Consider the following 6,000-nt stretch of genomic DNA (forward strand, 5'->3'; position numbering starts at 1 on the left):
TTTGACAGAAAAGGAAAAAAAGAAATGGAGTCTTCTTTAGAATGTCACAGCCTTTAGACACACAGCACTCAGGATGAGGTAAAATGCCTTTCACGTCAAAGTGCTGCAGTCAACTACCTAAACGGAAACAGGTGGTTAATGTGAGGTCGATTTCTTATTTGGAATATATAACATGGCAAAACCCCTCTTTTTTTCTGGAGCTTTTGAGTTCACAAGGCTCAAAGTTCCACTAGGCCATATCTTCTAGTGGAAGCTTACATATGTAAGGATGATGAAGATGGGAACTCTTTCTTTTTCTTCCTGCCATACTCTGTCAAGAGAGATCACTATTTTTCTAGCATTCAGGGTTCTATGTTAGGAATTCTGGTATATGCTTAAGACCAGCTGAGACATATAGACACGACTGTATTCTTCAGCTTGCCATTGTTACACAGTCATTGTTTTACTCGTGGACAACATTCCATGAGACATTTCTCTATATCCACTTCATCCATACATAGAGAGAGCCATGGTTTGGGTTCTGTTCATCTGGAAAACCTCTGCTAATACAGATATGTGTTTTCACCTCCCACTGAGGAAGATGTGCTGGCTTCTAATAGTGCTTCACTGAGATTGCCATCCATATCCTACTTTTTTCCCAGGGTTGTCTTGATTCTCATATTGAAAGAACGAGATAAACCCCATTTCTGGAGAATTATTTTGAAAGGGAAAGATAAACCTTTTTTATCTCCACTGAAGCAACCCTTGTATACATTTGGAACACCAGGCCTGTTTGAAAAAACAGACATAAAGCACCAGCTTCAGGATAGACTACAATTAACATAGAGAAAGTCATGAGACACCAGCTCTAGGAACAGACAATAAAATCTAGAACAAATTCATAAACACCCCTCGCTCCAGAGACCAGTCCAGGTATAAGTACAAATATGGGAAATACCTTTTCTCCGAATGGGCCATTTGCACTGGGCAGCCCTATTTCATTACCTGGTTAAAAGTTCATAACACAGGGATGCAAAACACTGACAACGTGTGACCTCATAGCATCCACCAAAAAAATATTTTATTATGCTAGAGATTTTCCCTGGTTCCCTATAAAATGATTTTGTGCTTTCCCTGGGGTTGGTATTTCAAAGAATGGTTGACCTTTGTATGAAGACCGTCTCTGCACAATAAGCCATCTTTGGTTTTGCATACTATCTAAGTCTGGGGTCTGCCTTCAGTGATATTCAGACCCTTACATTATATAGCAGATGAATAGTAGCTACAGTTTTCCTGATGTAAGTGTGAAGTTACAGAAACAAACATCATATTTTGTGTCCAGGAAGCTCTTTCAATTGGGAACACCCCATCTTTCAAGGGGTCATATAGTGAATAATGGACGTTATAAGCTATCCATCTTGATTCAAGGAGGTATAGTTTGAGTGGAGGAGGAGGGAGAGGACAAAGGGGTGGTAGAAAAAGAAAAGGAAGAGGAAGAGTGAAAAGAAGAACAAGAAGAGGAACAAGCCAACAAGAAGAAGGAGAACAAGATGAGGAAGGAGGAGGAAGAAAAGGCAGAGCAGAAGAAACTGAAGAGGAGGAGGAAGAGCGTGAGAAGGAAAACAGGAGCAGTATATATGGAAGAGGAGAATGAGGACAAGAAGAATGAGTGGGAGGAGGAGGGGGAAGAAATTCCTGCTGGGAGATAGAAAGGTGGGATAATGGAGGACAGGCATATTTGACACCAAAACACAAATCTTGGGGATCTTAAAAGGGTCAGCTCCTGGACTAGAATGCTGGCCCAGGAAACCTTAAGCTGATGTGTCCCTTCAGCACAATCCAACCCTAAGAGAGGTGCTTATGGCACTCAAGATCCACTGGCCAATGAGGGCCTCTAGGAAGAGATTGCAATCAGAAGAGGAGGGATCTTACAGGTGCCTTGTTCCTACAGCAAGTTCAGCTCTCTTGCTGAGGATGCTTCTAAGGTTGGTATAATGTGTTTTGACCTCTTCTGCTGAGTGCTTTCCAGGAGTGCAGGCCTGAGCTACTATGTCTCATTGTGGTGAGCATGTGACCACTGTCCCTAACCTGAATTATCAGAGGACTGAGAATGGGGAGGTGGCCAAGTGGCCCTCCTGTGTGCAGGGTGTAAATTAGCAGCCACCTTTGAGGTTCTTGTGGTCCTAGCCACTAAGTGTTCTTATGGGTTTCACATGAATAACTTCAGTATGGGAGCCTCATCTGCACAAAGCATTTGGAGCAAGGGATTTCAAGTACAGATGCATCTTTGGCATGATTCCAAATTCGGAGATCTTGTTTCTCAACATCTGAACCTTTCCTTAAGTATTCCTTGCTTATTCAAAATTTCTCTGTTGACCATTCTCTGCTTAGTACTGTATACTATACTTTAATTGGGATATTTGAGTTGTTTCTGTCTAACCTCTTGAGTTCTTCAGAAATTTTTAATACTAACCCTATGTAAGATAAAGCGTTTGTGAATATTCTGTTTCAATCTGTAGGCTGCTGTTTTGTCCTACTGACAGTGACCTTTACCTTAAAGATATTTTGTAGTTTCATGAAGTCCCACTTTTCAATTGCTGATGTTGGTGCCTGAACCGTTGCCACTGTTGTCAGGAAATTGCGTCTTGAGCACTTGTGTCTGATATTATGTTGAGGTCCTTGATTCAATAGGACTGTGGTTGATGTTTACATGTGTTCTTGGGTTCAGTTGTGTGTGTGTGTGTGTGTGTGTGTGTGTGTGTGTGTGTCTGTTGTGGCTTCATTTTCATTGAATTCTGGAAAGTGTATAATTACTTTCTTATTTCTTCACTGACATGGTGATCAGAGCAAAAAGAATATTTAGTTTGAGAGAAGTTTTAGGCTATCTGTTCTGTTCATGGACAGAAGTTTCCCTACTACAGCTGTGTGTTTTTCACCTTCACACTGCGGAAGATGTTTCTAGGTAATGATAATGCTCCAAAATCATTTTCATCCATTTCCTTCTTTTCTCCCAGTGTCAGGAGTCTCTAGGTAGTAGCTGCAGTTGTCCTGATACCATCGTGAAGTCACAGAAACAAATGCAATATTTTGTATCCTAAATCTCCTTTTAATTGGAATCTTCTTAGAACAGTTCTCCTGTGAATGTGATAGTTCACCCTCCTGCAAGTTGAATAGTGTATTGTGAAATATATCCACCTTGATTCCTGGAGGAAGAAGAGAACATGCCTGCTGAGTGCTAATGCTGTCTTCATTTTAGATTGTAACCATAGTATAAATACAAGTAAGCATAACCATAGTAACTATAAGTATTGAAGAAAAGTATAAGTTGATAATGAATCTTATTTGCAAGAAAAATGTTGAAGTGCTATCTCTTTTAATGTGTTATTGCATTCTTAGAGAGAAACACTTATTCAGAACAATTTTCTCAGAACCACAATGAGTTCCAGACAACTGTCGCAGTGGGTATGGCTGGTTGCTTCTAAACCTCATGACATAATTTCAGTTTCCAATAGACGTATATTATCTATGAATTCTTTTCTCATTTCTATAGTTAGAATCTGGCATAGGTATGTCACACACTGGCAGTATATAAAACGTTAAACAAAATAAGGAACAATGATGTCACTTGAAGCTAAAAGCATACTTGGATCTTTTCTGTAGAATGCACATAGTGGAAGTAGACAATAGACACCTGTAAGGTGCTTTTTTCTCACTGCTACCTATACCCATGTCACAGGTGTAGGTACACAAACACAGTTGAAATATTTCTTTATGCAGAGGAAATGAACAATGCAAAGAATATGCCCCATTTTTGAGAAAATACGAAATGATTTTCCTGTTTAAATTATTATTGCAATGTTTCAGTAGGTATTACTAAACATCAAACCCATGAAGCTTAATCTGTAAGTTTTACCTTGCCATTCATTCTTTGATTCAAACTAAGTATTGATAAAACATCTCAGTTCGCCTTGGGCTGCATTCGTGTAATCACAGGACATGGGGAGGGTGGTAGGCCAGTCTCTCTGAATTTGAGGCACATTGCTGTACTTTGCAGTGACATACTTTATAGCCAATTTCTGTCTCAAGAAAGAAATCCGAAAAGAAAGAGCATACCTTATTTTATTGACATTCCTTAATAGAATCTCAGTGTTTTCTGGACTCATTTGGCAGCAGTTGGAGCCCACAACAATGCATGTCAGGTGTACGTCTGATGTGAGTTGTGCTTCGTGTAAGGAGAGAACAGGAACATGCATACGTGAAGATTGACATACTGAATGGGATCCTATTCGAGTTCCTTGATGACTAAAAAACATTCATTTTGGAACTCTGTTGGTAACTCTGGGTGACATCAAGTCTGTCTTCAGGGTACCATGGACCTCAAACAGAAATCACTCTAAAACTATGGAAGTCAGGTATTTAGAAAGAACAATGGGGGCTGGAGAGGGGCTCATCAGTTAAGAGCACTGACTGCTCTTACAGAGGTCCTGAGTTTAATACTCAGCAATGGCACAGTGGCTCACAACCATTTGTAATGGGATCAGATGACTTCTTCTGGTGTGTCTGAAGATAGTGATGGTGTACTCATATTTATAAAGTAAATACATCTTTAAAAATAAAAGAAAGAATCATGGACTATTGATCAATTACTAGGGAGTGGGCTTTGTATATTAAAGAGGAAGAAAAGGCCCTCGACCCCAATTCTTAGGGTGGACCTGAACACCAGCTGCTTTCCATTGTAATCTCTGTATCCACTCAGATGTGGTGGGTCAGTCCTGTCAAGTTCTTCCCCTCCTCTTTTTCTTTCGCAACAACTACACAGATCTATCTGTTTAGCACAATGCATAGCCTCTGTGGCAGTCTCCAATTAAAACTTAAAGGCATTTAGTGGCCACCCAATGGTCCCTGTAAATTGCCTGCATGGTAGGAATTAGGTAGTCAAAACCTACATTAATATTTCTCCTTTTGCTTATGGCCTAATAGAACACTGGACCCCATATCCTTAGAATTTCCCTTGGAATGTAATTCTTAAACATGACTGATTCCTCTAGGTAAGGACTTCTGTGCATAACAAAAGTTTATTCCTTAACTGAATACATGTCAGGGGGAAAAGCACCTAAAATTCAGTTAAAGAATTGGAAAAGGGAGAAAATTGCTGTTCCAAATGAGTCACACTGAGCAAATACATTAGTCTATTTTCATTTCTCATTAATAATTTTGTTTTGTTCTTTTTATTCATTTTTGTTGTTTTATATGAAAGTGTATTGTTACCAGGAGTCTCTGGCTGCCCTGGAACTCTTTCCTGTTCTAGAACATCAGAGAATTCTGCCCACCCTGCCTCCAAAATACCAGCATTATAGGCGAACTTGTCACAGCTAGATGGGTCAGTTCTTTTGAGTCTATCTGGTTAGGGTAGCTAAGACACAGACTGTGGTCTTAAGTCTAGCAATAGATGTCTACCCTGAAATGCAGCCCTTCAACCTTCAATTCCAATGTCTTTCAAATTAGGAGGAATTTTGTTTTTGCTTTATTATACTGTTTGTTATGAGTCACCAAAGGACTAGGGCAGAGTTCTGTCCTTATTATACAGATGGTGAAACCCAGACTCAGAGTGCTATGCCATTACTGAATAGATATGTGGACCTGCTCACCTTGTTCATGCTGTGATTCTAATTACTCAGTAAATGAAGTGGAAGGCAAGGCAACTGCCAGGAGCCAAGTCCTTACTCAGCCTCCCTCTCAGGAATGTTTCAGGAATGTCAAGCCCACTTACACCCTCTGGGACATAGAAGCCAGATGTCCATTCTTTTTTTTTTTTTTTTTTTCTTTTAAGAAATTTTAGTTTTATTTATTTATTTATTTTTTTTGGTTCTTTTTTTTCGGAGCTGGGGACCGAACCCAGGGCCTTGCGCTTCCTAGGCAAGCGCTCTACCACTGAGCTAAATCCCCAACCCCTCAGATGTCCATTCTTATCACTTTTACAACTTCTGTCTCCAGCATCTGTTCTTATCAGCCCATACCTGC

The sequence above is a fragment of the Rattus norvegicus genome, chromosome 17 (genome assembly GCF_021556685.1).
Source record: "Rattus norvegicus strain SHRSP/BbbUtx chromosome 17, alternate assembly SHRSP_T2T, whole genome shotgun sequence".
NCBI classification, from domain to species: Eukaryota; Metazoa; Chordata; class Mammalia; order Rodentia; family Muridae; genus Rattus; species Rattus norvegicus.